The sequence below is a fragment of the Cololabis saira genome, chromosome 7 (genome assembly GCF_033807715.1).
Source record: "Cololabis saira isolate AMF1-May2022 chromosome 7, fColSai1.1, whole genome shotgun sequence".
NCBI lineage: Eukaryota > Metazoa > Chordata > Actinopteri > Beloniformes > Belonidae > Cololabis > Cololabis saira.
The window spans coordinates 21,879,578-21,901,831 of NC_084593.1; the positions used below are offsets into that span (position 1 = coordinate 21,879,578).

At 40.2% G+C, this 22,254-nt stretch overlaps 1 protein-coding gene across 3 annotated transcripts in view; it reads left to right on the forward strand.

The window, feature by feature from the left end:
* The window catches only part of nlgn3a (neuroligin 3a), a 159,852-nt gene that overhangs the window by 51,964 nt on the left and 85,634 nt on the right, over positions 1 to 22,254 (forward strand). The window lies entirely within an intron of this gene.

Sequence of the window (22,254 nt, forward strand, 5' to 3'; positions counted from 1 at the left end):
TGTGTGTGTGTGTGTGTGTGTGTGTGTGTGTGTGTGTGTGTGTGTGTGTGTGTGTGTGATTGGGTGGGTGTAGGGGAGTCAGGGGGAGGGGTGTGCAGAGAAGGAAAGAAAGAGAGTGCAAAAGTGAGCGACAGAGCTCCATGGAAACAGCTGCAGTAACACAAAATGGAGTTTGTTGGTGCTTTATCCCGGCTTTATACCTTTTCCATCCATCTCTGTGACACAGTTGTTCTCCCTCCATACTTCTCTTTTATATTTAGAGTGGTTAAGGACAAATGACGTAGTTTGAATAAAAAAATAAATACATTTGACCTTGATCATTGACGGTTTGGATGTTACTTCAGTTTCAACCCAGTTTGTTCATAGCTGTTAACATAAAGGATAACTAGATTTATTCTGTGTTTCTTAAGACATAATAAACCTTGTAAAAAGCAGCAGTTTTGTTGGGGTTTCGTGTCCTTTTTCAAGTACTTCTCAGTCAACTGGTTAATTGTCTGCAATTTGAGGACCTTTTTAACCCTGTCCAAATTGTACAAAGAGCTTTACAATGTGCTTTTACTGTAGTCACCCATTCACACAAATGGTTCAATTTATATAAATGCAATCTAATCTATACATATTACAAAAGGATGGCAATTTGGGTTTCATCAACATGTGTCTAGTTGAAAGACATTGTGTAAATATACACCCCCCCCCCCCCCGTACTCACTGTACAGTTCAGTGCACTACTACTTAGTCTCTATATAGGGGGGTTCTAAGTTGGGAATAATAAACAGAACTAATCAGCAGATGCTTCTAGGTTTTATCACCATGAAAATAAATTGTATATCGCCACCAACAGATGTACTAACTATCAGCTGTATGCAATTTTTTATAACACTTTGTCGGATATATTATATAGAGGATTTACAATTGTCACTTCATACGTAGGTCACATAACTGGACTGCCTGCATGGCACATTATCCAACTTTCTTTTTTTTTTTTTTTTTAATTTTGCATGAGTACAGTGCCTCTGTGCCTGTACTTGGCCCAATAACCAGTACTCTGCCTGTCTGTGGCTGTGATTTCTAGAGCTCTGCTAATCTGTGTCTAGACTTGGATCGGTTCAATGGTCTTCCCTCTTCTCAGAATTGCTGTGATCTTATTAAAAGGGAGTGTCATTTAGCATTCATTTGAACACCCCCATATTCATAAAGCTGTTGACAACCAGTGATCGTCCATTTCCAAAGCCTAGTTACAGATCCACTTGACACACTGAGAACAAATGCTCACAGTCAATCATAAATTATGCTTTAGTCAACAGAGGTATTTGTGCAATTATGGAACACTTAAAATTTATAGTACAAAAATATATCAAGTTAAGAGGAATAAAGATGACAAACTGGCTAATCATGGTAGATGCATAAAAAAAATCCAATCCAAGTTTGTAAAGAAGATAGAATCAGTTGCACAAAAAGAAACTGTCACCCAACCCCCCTGAGGTTGAGAACTATCCATCGGTCTCCCTTCTACACTTCCTCTCCAAGGCTACCGAACAGGGGTCTCAAACGTCCTCAAACAAAATTTCCATCTCGATTTCAGCCAGTCTGGTTTCAGAAGTGGCCACTTTGCTGAGACATCTTTATTGTCTTGGACAGAACCACCACAAGAGCAATGAGAACTCAGTGCTTAACCTTCTGGACCTATCAGCTGTCTTTGTTATATTTAACAACAGCATATTGCTATCTATAGTTTCAAATATGGGTATTGCTGACATATCACATTCTTGGTTCTGATCCTACCTCCGTTAAAGTGTTATGGCAAGGACAAATGTCCTCATCCCATTGCCTCTCCACAGGTGGGCCCCAAAAGTGGGTGCTTGGGCCACTTCTCTGCACACCACATCACTGGACTATCGCTGCTATGCTGATGATACGCAATTGTATGCAATTATTAGTGCTGTCAAACGATTAAAATGCAGTCCTAGCCATTTACATCCACTTGGACATTCGCCAGCCTCTCTGTCACAGACGTGCGCATGTGTGGGCTGCTCTCCTCAAGTTTGTTTGGGGAAGAGTGTTGCTGTGGCAACATAAATTGCTAACATCTTTGCTGCCAACGTTAGCTGTGGCTGCCCTTGCAACCGGGTGTTTGCGTTTATGTGGCTAAACTTGAGCTGCTTCAGTGGTAAGCAAAGTCCTTACCAAAAAGAACTAGGGATGCAAATTATCGATTATTTCATTAATTGATAGTTGATAACCTTATCGATCGATCATCGATTAGTTGATAAGCGGCGTTTTTCCCCCATCTGAGATACAAACATAATTTTTTTTGCTTATATAAAATACAAAGGACATTTTAATGTATTCCTTAATCAAATATTTATTTGATACAAAAGTAACAAAAAGACATTTTTGTACCACAAGGAATATAATATAAAGTGCACTTCAAGGCTATTAGTAGTAGCAGCAGCCATAATAGTGTAATTTGTGTCAAGCAAATTTTAAGTTCTAGTTACGTTTTAAGTTAGAGTTTTGGCAGTGTTCAAAATAAAATTATGAGACCTGCTGTATTGGAGCACATTTTCTTTTAGTTAAAACTGTAGCGGGGACGGATGTTTAGAGAAACCTATGTATGTACCGGGTGAAGGCTGATTTATGGTTCCGCGTTACAACGACGCAGCATACCGGAGAACAACCAGAAGAATATAGAGTGGATTAAAAATAAAAGTTAAGCACAGAGCTACATGTGTCTCCCGTCTGGGCCATTGCAGACTCATTGCCTGAGCATGATATTACTAAAACCAAACATATCCGCCGTCTCTTTCTTCTGTGCGCGCCGCGGCGGCAGCGTGTTGTGTCGCATTAAATGTGGTCCGGGCGTAATACCAGCTGGTGAAATTAAACGAAAAAAAAAAATAAATAAATAAATAGATTAATTGTAATCGTTAATTTTAATCGGGTAATTTCATAACGGCAATTAATCGAAAATCGATTAATTATTAACATCCCTAAAAAGAACACAAATAATTCTAGCTTTATGAATCGTGCCGTCGGGGCGTTTTATAAATCTAAATTCCCCATTCACTGGACCAACAACTTTCACATGCTCCTCCATTTTCACCTCTCTTCTCCGCTACTCCCCGTTCCTCCTGATGCCTGTCCAGCTACATTAGAGTCTACCAGCGGATGCTAAACACGCCCAAACGCAGCGACAGCGAATCAATGTCCACTTCAAGGTGTGACTGACCATTGTTTTCCACCCCTAATAACTCAAGGACAATAAACCCGCCGCACAAACACAGATTTCAAAATAAAGGCAACTCGCAAACAGAAAAAGTAGAGTTAGAGAAAATAGTTTAAGTGATTAAAAAACATAATGCACTAAATATGCCTGGAATTAATTAATTGCAATTAACGTGCTTATTTGAGACCCCTAGCAATTATACCTGTCATTCCTGCCAGATGACTCCATTGTCCCGTTGTTCTGCCAATCCTTGCTCCCTGCCGTGAAATGCTACTTTGTGGTTCTGCGCATGCGCACAGTCGATTTTCAAAGTTTGCATCATTTCTTGCACGATGTAAATTTGATAATATGGGATGTTGAGTATTTGATCCTTCAAAATACACTACCCATGACATGAATTGCATTACACTTTGTGAACATTATACGATAAAGAGAAAAAAACAACAATTCTATTGCTTTATTTGATATTGATTCAGTCATTGGCCTTTATTTAACCAGGCAGGTCATTAAGAACACATTCTTATTTACGATGACGGCCTGGCAAGGGACAAGGATCACTGGGGAAAAGGAAGTGGGCTATGGAGTAAAACACAGTAAAATTGTAGCTCTACAAAGGTAGAAAACCATTAGGTAGCATATTTTGGCAAAGCAGCAGAAATTGGCAGAACACCGGCACAAATCTCAGCTTGCCTCTCCAACTTATCTGCATGGATGAAGGAACACTACTTTCATCTTAGCTTATCTAAAACTAAACTTCTGGTTATTCCTGCTTATCATTTGCTCAACCACAATATCAACATAAATATTGCCTCTACTGCCGTTGCTCCTACCCTGGTAGCAAAAAACATGAATGTGATTAAAGATTGTCATTTATCGTTCTCTGGCCACATTGCCGCTGACTCCGCTCAGTAGCGTATTTTTCTTCTAAAGCCCGCGGCGCAGGTGTGTTTTTTCGAGAGAAGAACATAGTTATGAGTAGTTGTTATCACTCTTTTTTCTTCTGGAAAAGATTCTTATAAACCGACATGCCACCATCGATTATATTTGAGAACTGTAGCGGGGAGACTGTTTCAATAAGAATGCAAAACACAATGCACAATGCAAATCCGTGAAGCAGCGAGACCATGAAAGGTGAACCACGTTATAGCAAGGGATTACTGTATCTACACAAAGGCCAGTATGCAGTGGCTGATCTGGTCTTTAATCAACCCGAGAGGGCACATGTCTGCTTGGACCATCACTGGCTAAGTGTGTCTGCTTTAATCAAATAAAAATTGCTGACACTTGCTCACGAAGTGACTTCAGAATCCACACCGGCTTATCTAAACTCAATTTTAAAGGCTTGTGCCCCTTCTTAGGCCTTGCGCTTGTAGGTGCCATATACATAATTGATGTAACATCTGGTATTTCCGTTTGGTGGTGTTTCAATTTTTAATCTTTACATGGTTATTGTATTTTGGTCATGCCATGTTTAGTCGCTAATAAGAGCCTGCACCTTTAAGAAAGTAATCAGAATGGAGAGGAGCTCACAATTTTTCTGACTGTGTCAGGTGTGTTTAAAGTGTTTATGACTTCGACGAACTGAGGAAAAAGGTCTGCCTGTTTGGAAAGCAGTGTACGATAGGACGTACTTTATCCTTTTTGTATTTTGTGTTCAATAAAGCACAAAAGACGAACTTCCGTTGAGAACACTTTTATTTTGGAACGCGCATTAACCATAAGCTCTGGTGGAATCAGGTTTTATTAGAGAGTCTGCAATAGCGCTCATCACAAAAAGATCAACGGGCTTTGTCCTGTCCCTCATACAAGGTGATCTCAGGCAACACTGTTGTCTGTGGTTACCCAATGGTGAAACAAACTACCAGTTGCTACAAAAGCAGGATCTTCCCTCTTTCTTTTAAAGAAGCTCTTGAAAAGCCTCCTTGTCCAAGAACAACTCCTATCCTAGCGGCTATATCTCACTATCCTTTTAGCACACATCTGCAAGCTCTCTTAACTGCACTTACTCTGCAATTTACTGTGTTTACGATAGCTTGATTGTTTTCTTCAGCTGTAAGTCACTTTGAACAAAAGCACCTGCTAAGTGTATTGTAAAGTAACATCATGAAATATAACTGCTTTTGCACAAATATTTACAGAAGCTGGATGGTTTTGTACTGACTCAGGTCTGATAAATAACTTGCATTAATGCCTTTTGTTATTTGTGGTGGGAAATGCGTAAAAGGGTGCTGAAGTGTCAGAAGTTTATTTAAAAGTGCCAATAAATGTATTACCTGTGGCTACATTTTTAAAGGGCCAGCAGTCGGTCAGCAATTACAAATGACTGAGCTACATCTGGTTTTAGTTAAACAGATAAAGTATTTAGTAGAAGTAATTGATTGTCAATATGTGTATTTTTATGGGATTTGTTTGCAGCATAAAGAATATTGAATAGCTCCAGATTCATCCTTAAAAGAGCAACCTGCCACATCTTACGGCTCAGACAGCTCCACAGGGCAAGCGTAAGAGGGTGACTGAAGAGTGCTGCTTCATCCTCCAGGACATTGAGATGATTGCTGTGGGTGAATGGCAGAGGCACAACTACATTCATCCTTGCACTCTCTTTTTGATGGAGATGAGAGTGCTACGGCCTATCGATTTTGTCATTAGGACTGCTTGCGTTGAATACGTTGTGTTTTCCTCTGTCATTTTTTTTGTGGAGTATCCTTTTGAATGTTTGAGTCGGTTTCAGGGTGGGAAAATAGTCAGAGGACTGGCTGAGCAGGCTGCCTCCTGCTCCTGCTGCGGGTTTAAAGCCGAGCATAAGAGCGTAATGCAGATTCATGGCCATATTTCTTTCATGGCACTTCAATTATGAGTCAGATGTTTCCTCTCGGCTGCCACGTTTTGCCAAATGTCATTCTACATGCATGCAAACACACCGACAAACACCACATTCCAATGCAGTGAGCACTTCAACACAAGCACACTAAGATTCACATCTATGGGCAGAGTCAGTGAAATGAAGCAAAAACGAGTCAAACACGTAATACACACACCCAGACACGCACAAATGCACACACTCAAACATATGCACACTCAAAGGCACAAATACAGTTCACAAAGCAGCTCATGTGGTGAGATCCCCAGCAGTCATTCTGACCAATGAGCAGCGAAGACGTGATGCATGTACTTGAGTGATAATGTCCATCGCTCTTGCACGGTCTGATAATCTCCCCACGGTACGACTTTAAACTGTTATTAAACCAAAAAAAAATAAAAAATCAAAGCCAGAGAGAAAACAGACCACGATGTTCCAATAAACACAAAACTGTGTGAAGCTGTGAACCGAAGAAATATGACAAAATTGGCATTTTATGTTTTCATTTTATAACTGTGGTTATTATTTTTGATTGATAATGTCTGTCTGCATCAGTGTCTGGATTAATCTAGTCCAAACAGAATTAAGTAGGCTAGATTAAGTGTTTGTAGTGGCTGCATTCAGCTGAATTCAGCTCCACATGCATAATATTACATCACAAGACATCCAGATGAGAGTAATACCCTCAGGTTTGCTTCTCTTTACAACATCTCTACAGATTCTGTGCAGAAAAAGAAAAATCTGTTTCATGTAGAAATATGGAAATAACACATAAATAGATTAATATTAATGAAATAATGAAAGCCTGTTTAATTAGGCTGCTTAAAGGGATGAGGGAATAATGGAGACAGAGAATTAGACAAGATAATGAGTTTAAAGTGAAAGCAGACAAGGCAACTCAAACTATGCTTTCTGACACTAATGTAGCACTCCCACCATCCCCGGGCAATCTGGATATCTCATTATTATTGCAGTAAACACATTTGAAATACATACAACACTGAATATTTAACTAATCTCACAGAAACAATTGGCCTAGACTATTAGACAACAGCAGCTCAGCTTGACGAATCTGCTGTGTTGCTTTAACATGGAGACTTAGAAACATTTCTTCAATAAATTTGCACTACCAAAATAGAACCAATCGGCAATTATCATAAATTATGAAGAATGTTCTGTCTTATTTGTTGATTTAGTTTTCATGATACCATCTTTGCTACAATATACACTGCCATCAAGTTTAATAACACCTATATTTCCTATATATGTCCTATAATTTTTACATAAAAGTAAGCTATCCATGTCCAGTGAATGACCCGCAATAGCACAAAGTTAAGTGTTTAACTGCCAGAAGTCAAAAATAAAAAAGTTTAGATCATCAAAAACTGAAAAGGGATGTACATTTCAAAATATTACAAAAAATGGCTTTTACAGGGAATACGATATGGGTTAACCAATTACAGCAATGGAAATTAAAATGGACATGTTTCAGTGTTTTTGATTTTATCTGAAGTGCTGAAACAATTAATTCTTGCCTTAGAGACAATCATAAACTCAAAAAAACAGATGGATGTGTTGTTGTATTTAGATGCAAAATAGACACTGCATGCCCAAGTGTTGCAAACTCTGTGGTCCGACACTTTCTTTTTATAATATTTTTATCCCCTGATTTTTTTCCCCATTTTATCACCCAGTGCTCCTACCTAAGTCAGTCCTGGGCATTGCTCCCTCTACCAACCCAGGGAGGGCCCTGCACTGAGCTTAGGTCTCCTCCTTAAAGGGAAAGTTCGGTTTTTTACAACCTGGACCTTATTTCTGGCATTTTTTATGGTTGTATACTCACCCAGAGGTGTTTGGTGTCATTTGGAGTCCTTCGGAAGATATTAGGAGTTTTTTGCGAGCCGCTTCTCCATATAACGGTAGTGCATAGGGCACTCGCGGGACACAGACGATGCAGCGTCTAAATAACACATGATTGCCGCGAAACTCTTCATTTCTTTTATGAATCACTAGATCTGCTTCCAGGACCTGTTGTAACATTGTGGCGCTGTCTGTGTAATAAATAAAATAAATAAATCCGTTTGTAAACAAGACCTCTGAACTCATGACGTCATCTCTGTGCGCGCGTCCCAGACACAGCTCCGTGTACAGCTGGAGTTCGCTACTGTTAGTTTACTGATAGTTATTTGAAACATGTCTGAATATTTGTCAAATTCTGAGGTTGTGGACGACGACTTCGAATATGATGGACGTCCTTACCGTTTTGAGCCGGAGTATACGGCTGAAGAGCTCACTGAACGGAGGACAGAGTGCGCGCACAGAGATGACGTCATGAGTTCAGAGGTCTTGTTTACAAACGATTTATTTATTTTATTTATTACACAGACAGCGCCACAATGTTACAACAGGTCCTGGAAGCAGATCTAGTGATTCATAAAAGAAATGAAGAGTTTCGCGGCAATCATGTGTTATTTAGACGCTGCATCGTCTGTGTCCCGCTAGTGCCCTATGCGCTACCGTTATATGGAGAAGCGGCTCGCAAAAAACTCCTAATATCTTCCGAAGGACTCCAAATGACACCAAACCCCTCTGGGTGAGTATACAACCATAAAAAATGCCAGAAATAAGGTCCAGGTTGTAAAAAACCGAACTTTCCCTTTAACCTGAGGAGTGAGCAGGCTTCTTTTCCCCAGACAGGGTGGGGCTTCTCTGGCCGGATGTAGCACGTGGAAGGATCACATTATTCCGGCCAGATCCTCCCCACCCCATCTAGCGCCCCGGTTGGCCAGAGGGGGCATGTATAGCCCAGGACTGTTGCATGTTTTTGTGAGGGTAGCTCACATTAGCTACCCAAGGGAACACGGGGAGAACATGCAAACTCTACACAGAAAGGCCCTTTCGCCAACCCCACCCACAGTGTGGGTGCTGAAATCATGGGGGAACTAAACATGCACTCAGCACCCACAACCCAGGACCTTCTTGCTGTGAGACGGCTGCATGGTCTGAGACTTTCTTTTGGGATTTCAAATACCCACGTCGTACGTAGGGATTGCCTTTGATTGGTTAGTCTGCCGTAGACTAAAGGGGCTGCACATGTTCATGAGGACGACAGGTCATGATGCCACCACCCAAACCAATGGAAAACTACAAAATATACACGGTATAGTGAAAAGATTACTGCATAGACACCATGTTCATTTTAAAACAAAGGTTTCCAACTGACAACTTTCATTAGGGCTTGATCATGCGTGGCTTGATTTCTGGGCTTGTCATTCTTGAAATCAATAAGCTTTGTTTATTGTAGCTTGGTTCGGCACTTTCAGGAGAAACCCCTGTCCTCCATGGACAGCTTGTAGAAATACAACCTATCAGAAGACGCTTAAGACTAAAGCTGATGTTGAAGTAATCTCGAGAAGACAAAATTGGCTGAAAAAAGGCTATCTGATTGAAACCTGAAGCTAACAATGCCAACAGGTGTTCCAGTGTCTGCTGAGCTCTCACATAAACTCTTTGTAAAATAAGTGTTGCAAAATACTGTGTTGCTATACCCACGTAAGCATTCTTTGGACAGCATTGTACTGCTATTATAAAGGTGAAATAATTATCAGTCGAAACCAAGCAGACTGTTATAGCCCTTGAAAGTGGAAGGAATCTCCAACAGAGAAATTAAAAAGACTGTCAAAAAATCAACCAGTGCAGATTCCTAAACCATCAAAAAGTACTTGGAAACTGGAGGTCACTGACTTTAAGAAGTCTGACAGACTCAAAGCCACAACACAATCAGAAAACACGTTTCTGAGACTCAACAGCACAGGACAATGGCTTCAAGCACACCTATACACTGCTTCCAGTAAACAACTCTCAGTTCCAATTGTTAGCAGAAGAACGAGAACTGCAGTTACTATCGATTAACAAAAAAATGTTAAGTGGTAGTAAGAAAATCACTTTCTAAAATGTCAAAATAAGAAAAAGTGTCCTGTCTGGTCCCACCAAGCATCCCCCAGTGGACTTCTGGAGACTCAAAGATTTGTGGACTGATTAAAGGTATAGTCTGCAATCGTATTCAAAAACATTTATTGTTATACTGGGTGAAATGGTCCTTCCATCCTGAGAGTAGCCAGTGAATAATGTGTTCAGAAAAAGGAAATCAAAAAATCTGACCTCTCTGACAGCTTTAATACTGTAAAAACTCTAACCAATCGGTTTATTTGCGCTCCGAATGGCACGGATTGGTCAGAGGACCAGAGGCTTGGCAGGGGGGAAAGAACCAATCAGATGCCTTCATTTTAAGTCCTGCCCACGCCCCCCTCCGTCCCATGCGCGCACTCGTCACGTCTCTCTGCTTCAAGCCTGCCTCCAGCCCCAGTGTCCGCTTCCCACGGGTCGTCCTCGGCTCAGAGTGTCCCAGTGTAACCCCCCCCCCCCTGTGGCAGACCCCCAGTAGCGGAGCGCCGGTGCGGGTTGCGGTGGCTGCGGTGCTGCGGTGCCCTGCAGGCTCTGGAGGCACTGCTACGCCGTAGGGTACAGCGTAGCCTACGGCGTAGTGTACGCGGCGACGCGCACCATTCTGCGTTGGTGGAACGTGGAACCATAAATCAGCCTATGCCGTAGGCTCTGCGTTGGTGTAACGCGGAACCATAAATCAGCCTTCAGTGTGTGCTCTGTGTGCTGTTCTGAACTTCTCTGTTGTGCTCATTTTGCTGGGACGTCGGGTCACAACTTTTGTGGTATGCGTTCATTGTTGTGTCTAAAAATGATGCGCAGTGCCCACCCAATCAGAAACGGTACATATATTCTGTGATATTTTTTTATATTTATAAAAAAATAAAATTATAAAAAAATAAAGGATCCCCATAACTTTGATTGGGTGGGCAGGACGCACGTTTGGGTGGGCACAGCCCACCCCTGCCCCCTCCCTAAAACCGACCTCGCTTACAGGTGAATGAGACATGGGGTAGTTTTGTTGAAAATGTGCTGTCCAAAATGTCCTGGAAAACTCGACTCCTGCAAATGCGCGTTTCCCAAAGTTTGTGGGGGCGTGGCTTTGGACGGAGCGCTGACGGGAGGGCGAGGAGGGGGTGGGGCTTAGAGGAGGTGCCATTTTCAAATCTTGCTAGCTCTCCAAAATCAGGGACCATACATTTAAATAGAATCATACAGTTAAAAACTTGAGATTTTTGTACACCATCAAACTGGGGAAAAGATTACCAGTCAGTGTGGGACGCCAACTTTCAAACATGGAGCAGTAGGCGATCGTTTGGAGTTGGTTGGTTGCTCAATAATGACCCAAAACCCAGTTGCAAGACTAGTCTTTTTTTCCCCATATTGTCTCACATTTTTCCTATATAATGAATTTTTAATTTACCATTTGTTTGTTGCCAATTTTGTCAGGACAGGAGAAAGTGTATCTTGTCTATTATATATTTAAGTTCAGTTGTATTAAGATGTTGGACATGTGAACACAAGTACACAGAAAGGAAGAGAGGGAAGTTGAAGCTCAGGTGAAATTCTAAGGAGATAAGGAGGTGCACATGAAGGAGAGGCGTACAGACTGTGTTCAAGGACTCTGATGTGTCGAATCACCGGCACTCACGTTCCAATTAAATAGGAGTCTTCTTTCTTATCTAGTGCAGTTCTATCACCCCCTGCAGCTCTTAGCCCTATGCTGCTGTGATGGTAATTATTGCTTCAAAGGTTGGACCTCAATTTTCCTCAGGCCCATTTGCAAACTTTAATATTTCAGCCTCTCTAGATGAATGAGAATTCATTTCAGATCTTATCTTTAATTACATATTGACCCACCACAGTAAGATTATTGCCAGATGAAAAACTGAGTGCAGAGTTTTACTCCATCCAGACTGTCCTGTTAGGACTCGTCTGACTCTGCTCGGGTCAGCGGCCTGACGGGCCGGTTTTGTTTACCAAAAACAAACAGCGTTTGGATTTCTGCTCATTGATCTGTGTGCAGGCATGTGCACCCGATGTGCGTGCACGTGCCTCGTTTCTGGACCTCTCTAATGATGTGTAATGAGTCCCAGTCAGAGGGGAGTATCTTGTATCACTGCTCTTTACAAATATAATTACTCACTGACTCTCCAGAGCATGTCAATTTCTCGATCCATTGGGGGGGCGAGGGGGTGGGGGGTGGGGACTTAATTAGTAGTTTCCAAATGCATTAGAAATTAACAAAGGCTGCCTCACTTGCCAAAACCCAAGGTGAGACTCTTCCTTTAGCCAATCACGCTATAGAGGAGAATGGTTAGGAACAGTTTGTACTTGTGGAGAGTTTCTCTTCTGACGGGGTTTGTTTGTGACCTTTGATGTTTATCTTCCATATCTCGCCAATCACAGCCTTTTTATGGTGCAGTCATCACAGCTGTGGACCGCCCAAACACTCTGCTCAAGTTATCCAGGCCTCAAAAAGAATAGTTTTAGATCCAATCTAAATAACCTCAACCACTCTACGGGCATATGTGAAAGCAGCACCTTCATCGCTGAAGCGGCAGTGCAAGTGATTTAGCATTGATTTGTTCAATTGCCTGTTATTTTGTGTGCTGTATGCAACTCTGTCCTTGTCTGTTATGCCTCTCTCTTCAACTTAAGTTAATGTGTGTTCGTAAATTCAGCCTAGAACTTGGAATGAGAAGTTATTTCAAGCTTTATTTGACCAACATTATAAGGTAAAATGTGGTCTACAGCTCAACTTTGTGTAAATGTTTTCACTGCAGAATGACAGCTGAACTCCATTGAGGGTTGAGCTGCACCTTTATTCTTGGTATCCTGACCCCAACACTATACTTTGCTGTATGTTAGTTCAATAGTAATACTGTAAGATTTTATATATCTGCTATAAAGCCTTATAGTACACTCACACTCATAGTGCAGCTACAACAAAAGTGTGATTTTTTTTTTTTATTATTACACTTATGAGATTTTACTGTTGATACAGAAATATGCAATATATATTTTGATAAATTGGTTGGGTGATTTTATATGCTGTTTATTTTGTTCACATTGAAAAGCTACAACATCAAAACAACAACCCTGACCCGTTTTGTCATGGATGGAAGACCTTTTTGGGGGTGTCCTGCGATGTTGGAGGCTATAGTGTTTCCAGCAGATCGACGGGTGGTGAGATGGGATTTTCCTTGGATCAGTTAGTTTTTGTAATTTTTTTTTTGAGTAAATAAGGATCTAAAGAGTTTGAGGATTCAGTCAACACCTCTATTTTTTTTTGTTGTTCTCCTTGAAATGTCCTCAGGCTGCTTGCACAATTGCATTGCATGCTTCTGCTGCTCTTGGGGAATCTTGGGTATGAAATTGACAGTTTAAACAAAAACTCTGTCTGCTTGGTTTAGTCTGTCAGTTTGCGTCTTATTTGTTATATCAGATGTCTGGGATGTCAAGTCTTTCGGAGTTACTACGGAGTGCAATTCAACATGACAACCTCCTGTGTGGCGGGGGTAAGTTGACTTAAAATAAACCCTTCCCATAACACGAGCCTCCCTGGGTATGTGTTCCTAGACTCAGTCCTTTTGGTTAGCATCTGATGCATGCGCTCTGCACAGAGCAAATTCTCAAACAGTAAGTGGAAGAAAAACAAAGACAGCAAAGTGAGTGCTGTTTGTCTTTTATTATCAGGAGGGGAGTTGAGATAGATATTTACATCTTTTCATTGCCAATTGGATAAATTCATCCAAATTAAGCAGAGAACAACACATTTATTCATCCTATTAATGTCAGGGAGTGAGGAATTGAAGTAATGGTTTTCATGCTCCAGTCTGCAGCTTGTTGATGCCATTCTTCTACAAATCACTGCCAGGAAATTGACTCTTAAGGCACAGTGTTAGACACACCGCTATAAACGTCTTATTCTGCAAAACAGGGCCAAGAAAGGGCACATTGTTTCTAGGTGTCTGGATTTTCCGTTTTCACAAGAGGATGTTTGTTCTCTTGCATGACATTCTTGAAGTATTGATGTAAACTGAAAAGGGATCATGCAGAGTGGGGCTAAGCTCACAACAAATGTGGGAATGTTTGATGTCAAGCAGCATTTTTACAACAGGTGGATCACCTTTTTTTATGATGATTTCGAGATTTTTAATTGTTAAGTGAAAGGTTTTGACATCACTGACCATTTCTGCTGTACTTTTGAAATCTAAGTTGAAGCACAGCACTAAATTTGATTGGTACATATATTAAAAGTGTCACATACACTCACCAGGCACTTTATTAGTTACACCTGCCCAACTGCTCGTTAACTCAAATTTTTAATCAGCCAATCACATGGCAGCAACTCAATTTAGGCATGTAGACATGGTCAATACGATCTGCTGCAGTTCAAACCAGGCATCAGAACGGGGAAGAAAGGTTATTTAAGTGACTTTGAACGTGGCATGGTTGTTAGTGCAAGACGAGCTGGTTGAGTATTTCAGAAAATGCCGATATACTGGGATTTTCACATGCACAAATGCCTTGTTAGTGCCAGAGGTCAGAGGAAACGGACCAGACTGGTTTGAGCTCATAAAAAGGCAACAGAAACTAAAATAACCACTTGTTAACTTACGACAGAGACATGCAGAAGAGCATCTCTGAAGTCTGAACGTACAACACGTCGAACCTTGAGGCGGATGGGCTACAGCAGCAGAAGAGCACACTCCTGTCAGCTAAGAACAGGAAACTGAGGCTACAGTTCACAAAGGCTCACCAAAACTGGACAACAGCAGATTGGAAAAACGTTGCCTGGTCTGATGAGTCTCGATTTCTGCTGTGACATTCGGAGGGTAGGGTCAGAATTTGGCGTCAGCAACATGAAAGCATGAATCCACCCTGCCTTGTATCAATGGTTCAGGCAGGTAGTGGTGGTGTAATGGTGTGGGGGATATTTTCCTGGCACACTTTGGGGCCGTTAGTACCAATTGATCATGCCGCTGAATGTAGTCTAGTAGTGGAGGATTTAATCACATTCCGCTGTTTCCTTTAAACCATTCCTTTCATCCAATATTTTGCTGGAGTATAATATGAGACGGATATCACACAATAGACACTGTCTCACACTTACAGTTTAAAACCCTGTTTCACAGCAGGAATCTTGTTTTTTATAGCTTGAAAAAGACAAGCTTAATAGATTTAGATGAGAACCTCTGACTCACTGCTTAACTCACTGAATGTGAGTCATAATTTCCAAAATTTGCAGCATTGGACTTCTATAACGACAAGTCAAAATGTCTGTGTTCACATTTTTATACAATTGCACAAATAGATACTTATACAAAAAAGGAAGTCGAGTTGAAAGGATGAAGAAATGTTCAGGTGAAATCTCTTGATTAAAGGTTTTTAAAACACCATGAGACATTTCAAGTTCATCTACTTAAAAGGAGGCCTACTTTCCCTAACCGATTTGTCTTCAACACCTAAGCTTAGCCTTTTGATTTATGTACCTAAACCTAATCAAACAATAGACAAAAAGCAAAAATATAAAAGGTACTGGATTCAATGGGAAACAAATTACAAATTACTGCTTTGCTAAAAGTCCCACAAACTGCTCTTAAACTAAAGTCCTATATCTAATTAATCTAATCAGTATATCTAGATGTTTTCCTGTCCCAGGATATAAATAAATACATTTTTATTTCTATTCAGTAAGACTTTATTATTCCCTTAAGGGAAATTACATACAATTGAAGATAATGTTTACTGGCAGTTTGAATAACTGCCATGAAACAATGTTGTAAATTCCTACTGGTCCCGGAAAATTACATAAAGAATTTAAGTGTATAATAATTAACATTTACATATTTTAACATGTAATCAATGTTCCATATTTGTGTAGCTAATCACAAATGTCAAATGTGAAACATGTGAAAACTGCACACATAAGTGAACATATATGAAGGGTGGCACAATCCTGAGGTGGCTGGCATCAGGAAAGCCCTCAGGTGTGTGTTCTCACGATACTTACAGTATGTGGGTTTTCTTTGTGTACACTAGCTTCCTCCCAGAGTCCTAAAGCATGCTTAGATTGATAAGTGATTCTAAAAACCTGTGCAGAACATACCCCGCCTATCTCCCTATATCCCATCCCTTCCTTACTCCCTTTGTGGTGTGGAAACGTAACATCTTCTGATCAACTTAACTATGGGTGGACTCCACTTTTGTCAGCTAAGAAAGGGTCTGTAGACAGCTGGGTAGCCCTTTATGGGTTGTGAGGGACCCAAGCATCAATTGTAACTTCCGTCTGGACTTGAACCAGGAACAAACAAAAATTGCAGTTTATTGTCTGACCACTGGGGGCTGGCCCCAAAAATGGCTCAATCTCATATTTATAAACTAGGGGCTTGGATAGTTGACTGGTGGCCAGTTTATGGGCTCAAATTAATGCCATAAGTATTTTGTATCTGTAAATAAACCTTGTACTTGTAGAAATATTTTGTGCGTGTGCAAAAAATGTTTGTACTTGCAAAAAATATTTGTACTTGTAGAAATATTTTGTGCGTGTGCAAAAAATATTTGTACTTGCAAAACATATTTTTACTTTTTACAAAGCTACAAACTTTTTTTACAAAGCTACAAACTTTTTACAAAGCTACAAACTTTTTTTTTACAAACGCTACAAACTTTTTTTTCAAAAGCTACAAACTTTTTTTACAACTACGAGTTATGGCACTGTTTTGACGTGCCAAAACTAAGAGCCAATCAGCGATCTTTGGCACGGGTTTCAAAGCGTTTCTGGATAACCAATCAGATCATTGCATCGCCTACTGACGTCGCCGCCATATTGGTTGTGGCAAGACTGGGCTGCAAACTAATACAAGTAAATGGACTTATTTTCATAAAGCACCTTTCTACAAAGAAATTTACGTTTTACGTCTCATTTACTCATTAACACACGCACTAATATACTTGGGAAACAGTTAGGCACCAAATATGATATATTTAATTTTCTCAGACGGCAAAAATAAGAACTTTATTGATCCCACATAGGAGTAATTCATGTTATATCAGCTATAGAGAACAAGGTAGTGCCGAAAAACAATATATATCCCCCCTCACAAAAATAGAGACATATTTTTTTATCAACAAAACAAATAAAAAAAATTCAAATAACAAAGTAACACATTTGAACCATTTTTCAGACAATAAAATAACAATAAAATGTAATGTAACGTGTAAAAATGTAAAATATGCTTTGTTAATGAGAAAATATGTTTCTCTATTTTTCTTATTTTTGTGAGGGGGGAATATATATTGTTTTTCGGCACTACCTTGTTCTCTATAGCTGATATAACATGAATTACTCCTATGTGGGATCAATAAAGTTCTTATTTTTGCCGTCTGAGAAAATTAAATATATTATATTTGGTGCCTAACTGTTTCCCAAGTATATTAGTGCGTGTGTGAATGAATAAATGAGACGTAAAACGTAAATTTCTTTGTGGAAAGGTGCTTTATGAAAATAAGTCCATTTACTTTACTTTACTTTACAAAGATCGCTGATTGGCTCTTAGTTTTGGCACGTCAAAACAGTGCCATAACTCGTAGTTGTAAAAAAAGTTTGTAGCTTTTGAAAAAAAGTTTGTACCGTTTGTAAAAAAAGTTTGTAGCTTTGTAAAAAAAGTTTGTAGCTTTGTAAAAGGTTTGTAGCTTTGTATCTACAAGTACAAATACGTTTTGCAAGTACAAATATATTTTGCAAGTACAAATATATTTTGCACACGCACAAAATATTTCTACAAGTACAAATATTTTTTTCACACGCACAAAATATTTTTACAAGTACAAATATTTTTTGCAAGTACAAATATTTTTTGCACACGCACAAAATATTTCTACAAGTACAAAGTTTATTTACAGATACAAAATACTTATGGCATTAATTTGAGCCCATACCAGTTTAGCCAATGGCTAGCTATCATCACTTCCTCCTCAGTCATCTTGGCTCAGCAGCCGGCATTTGTGCTAACCCAGCATCAGCTAAACACAGTCGTTATTTCTGCTGCAAACGTTCACTGCCAACTCCACAGCTCCACTGGCGTGCATCATTTGAAGGAGTCCGGGAGCCATAGCTAACCATGATTGACATGAGGTGGGCATATACAACCCATTTGCAAATATAGAGCTTCACTGTATGATGAAAAAGAGGCTTCTTCTTGAGAAAATCTGGGTGATTTCACGGAAAGTTTGTCCAGTCTTTGGAGTCTAGGAAGGACCACAAAAGGAGGAATGACTTTCAGATGCTGTTGTGCCACATTTCCAAATTGTATACTTTTGCGCAGTTTGAAGCAAACAGTTATTAAGAAACATTTCCAAAATGCATAGTTGTTGTGTTGCCATGCTTTTCAGTTGTTCGTTTCAGACCATTAGTCCTGCAAACATGATGCCCTGCCAACACTGATATGAATTAATGACAGCACTGACTGTTGTCACATAACTTGGTGGTGCTGCGTTTGGGATAGAGTGAAAAAACCAACTGTGAACACAATTGAAAAATGATTCACCACAGGTGTGCACCAACAGATGAAAAAAATGACCTGAAACAATGTAGATAGCTCAAAACTGCTTATTCGAAACCAGACATGCAGGATTGCAATCATAGATGTAATCAAACTCTGAAAGCTACAGACTGGATATCACAGGTATAAATATATATTTATATTCTTTTTTTCCTTTTAACACCCACCATCTGATTACTTTTTAGCTCACAGTTTTAGAGAATTAATTTGTTTTAATCTGGTCTCATTACTGCATGTGGCTCAAAATCACGAATTCAAAAAGTTACCTGCTTCTTTAGTGCAATGTCTGCTTTTCAGCTGCTCTTTGAGTATCACCTCTGACCACACTATAACAATTAGTTGTACTATGATTTATAACTGAAAACACTGGACACAATATTTCTTTCTTTATTTCCACGTGGCTCCTTTTAAACCAGCTTTCTGATTTTGCCGCCCATCCAAAATAGATGAAATACAGTTAACTGGTTGATATATGGACTACTGTTTTCTTTTTCTTTTTTTTTTTCAAAGTCTAGCCACCTGCTCAGAATCATCATAACAAGCGTGTACGCAGATGTTCTACACTAAATTAACAAGTTTCCCCTTGCTGATGTGACTTGAACTCAGAAATGCTTGTGCATTGGTAATGAGAGTTTGCCCTTGCCCTTCACCCCAGAACAAGTGGAAGCAGGAAAAAAAAGCTCATTATGTTCCATAAGCCTTGCATTTTGGAAAACGGTGACATTAAGAATTAATTTGTATAGTAGAGAAGTGGTTTTCACTATGTAAAAGAAGGCCTAGCTGTAACACTGTTTAGAGATGAAAACAAGGTGGGATGATTGCAGTATTTTCACCAAAACAGTAAATATGCATTACAAAGACATCAAAGTGGTAACCTGACAATTGCTTTCATCTGGTCAAGGGGTCCGCACTAGCATCTCATGTAAAAATGGAGCACTTCACACGAAGAAGGCAAAATGAAATGCACAGATGGAGCAACAGCTCACCGAGGGAAAATGTCAACCTCGTGTCAGTGTTTGTGGCTGAGATGCTTTATTGCTTAAAGTCTGACCTTTACCGTTACTGATGGAAGATGTGCTTCTTATAAAGCTTTCATTTGCAGACGAAACATGAATAAACATTATTCCTATTCAGTTAAATATGGCACAAAAAATATTATTTAAAAAGAAAAAATAAATTCTCCTCCAAAATGTCACGTCAGTCATACAGTTAACTAGTAAGATATGAAATTTGCATGTGCACTTCTGTACATCAGATTTAATATTGATGCTAAGACTGATGAAACTTTTATTTTCATGTTTTCAATCCATCCATCCATCCATATACCGCTTATCCGTTACCGGGGGACAGCAGTCTTAGCAGAAAGGCCCAGACTTCCCTAACCCCAGACACTTCCTCCAGCTCTTCCCAGGCCAGCCGAGAGACATAGTCTCTCCAGCGTGTCCTGGGTCTTCCCCAGGTCTACTCCCGGTGGGACATGCCTGGAAAACCTCTCTAGGGAGGCATCCGGGAGGATCCGATACAGATGCCAAAGCCACCTCAGCTGACTCCTCTCGAGCAGCGGCTCGACTCCGAGCTCCTCCCGAGTGACCGAGCTTCTCTCTAAGGGAGCGTCCAGCCACGCTCCGGAGGAAACTCACCTCGGCCGCTTGTATTGGCGATCTTGTCCTTTCGGTATCTCAGGGTCTTGTTCATGTTTTCAAGTTGTTCTTAATTTCACTATATATTTTGGCAGGAACAAAGGGTAAAATAGGTCGCCCACATCCAGTAGCTCAACAGGTGCTGGTCTCAAAGCACAGATCCAGGAAAAAACAAGAGAGGAGACCGCACACTTGAGGGTGAAGAATAGCAAAATGCGCTTGAAACGTTACGACGTATTGATGTGCTAAATAAATCTGCACTAGGGAGCAAAAGTGTGCGGTCTCCTCACTTGTTTTTTCCTACTATATATTTTGGCAACATTAAATCACACTAATTACCACTCCAGCTACTTATCTCTTATGCACTACAAGTGCAGCATTATGTGTTTCTAATATTGTGATTCCGCTGATCCTTAACCTGTGGTTTGCCGGCCTGAGACAATAAACCCATGAATCCCAGGCTTCCCCCTTTGCTTTCAAGGCAAGATGCCCTCTTGACAGCCATATCAGTAAATCCCAGAATATATTCACATCAACTGGTGCCTTTGCTTGACCTGCTAGTCTTTGACTTGTTTAGGCTGGTTTATTGCTCGGTGCTTGGAAAATAACCTTGGTTTCTCATGGATATAAATTGAAGGTCTCCTCAACCTTTAATGTCATTGCATAGCATATTATCGACATAACATGCTCTGGAATGTGGTGGTATACATACTGCTTCTAGAGTTATTGTAAATGACATAAATCCAGGACTAAAGGTTGTGAACACTTTTGTCTAAATTCTAATAAAACAGTAAATAGGTCACTGCGTTGGTCTAAAAAATGCAAAATCATTCATATTACTAAGCTCTAGTCAATTTAGGGGAAAAACTACTCTGGAAAAAAAGAATGCCGTCTGGATAATGGGAAGTGCAAATTAGTCTCCTCTTTCTCCGCTGAGATATTGACAAAGAGGCCCAAAATCAATTAAATGAAAACAGTACATATCTCTGTATGAAGTCTTTGAACAAATATTCTGTCAGGAGATGACACCAGAGAGATATATTATACATCCAAAGGTGAATATTTGTATTTCTAAGACTTTTATAACTTTAGTCTGTTCCCTGCTTGTATTGAGCTTCTTGTTTATGTTGCCTGAAAGATCTATCTGGGGTGATTCATTGCTTGAATGCTTTGTTTTGCTTTATGCTCTGCTCTAGGAGGGAGTGAGGGGTTCCTAATGGCAGCACAGCTTTTTCTTCTAAGTGCATTTGTCCTTGAAGGATTTTTAACTTCACATCTAAAAAAAAAACAAAAAAAACCCACACAAGCTCTTCTTCTTCCTTAGGGCAAAGCCTGTGCAGGTAAACTGCCTTATCGAACAGAAGCCAGCATGTACACCGTCCAGATGAGCCCAGTGCGGCATCTTTCATCATTCTAGAGAGAGGGGGAAAAAAAGTATTTGTAAAGCTAAAACTCCCCCTTCTTCAGTTGTTTACTCCCTCTTCAGCAGCATTATGAAAGGAAGATTTCAGTGCAGGTTAAGATTTGTCCATCATAAGGTGTGTCGTTAAACATGAGTGATGTGTGTGAAGTCGTAAATATCGGCCATGCAGGTAGAGGTACTGGCTTCTTGTCTTGTAGAGGCATTAATCATTGCAGCGACCAAGACTAACCACCAAGGTCAGCAGTCCTCGCTTGTGTGGGAAACGCTTTCCACAGCTGCCATCATAAAGCGTTGCGGCAGAGGGGCAACAGAGGCAGGACTCTGGGGGGAGCGAGGACGACGTTGGAAATACAAGGTGAAAGTATAGGTAGACAAACAGGGAGGCAAATCGTTTGAATTGGTGATGGACGAGAGGTGTCTTAGGTAAAGTGTGGTGCTCTGGGTGGCAGTGAGAGAAATTGCTAAGTAAATGTAGTAGGTGGATATTTAAGGATAATGGATTAAAGTGGGCAATGAAGTTGTTGGGTGGTGCGCTAATTAATGCCATGTGTTGCACTGGTGCAGTGGGTGGAACTGTACAATCAGAAGGAACA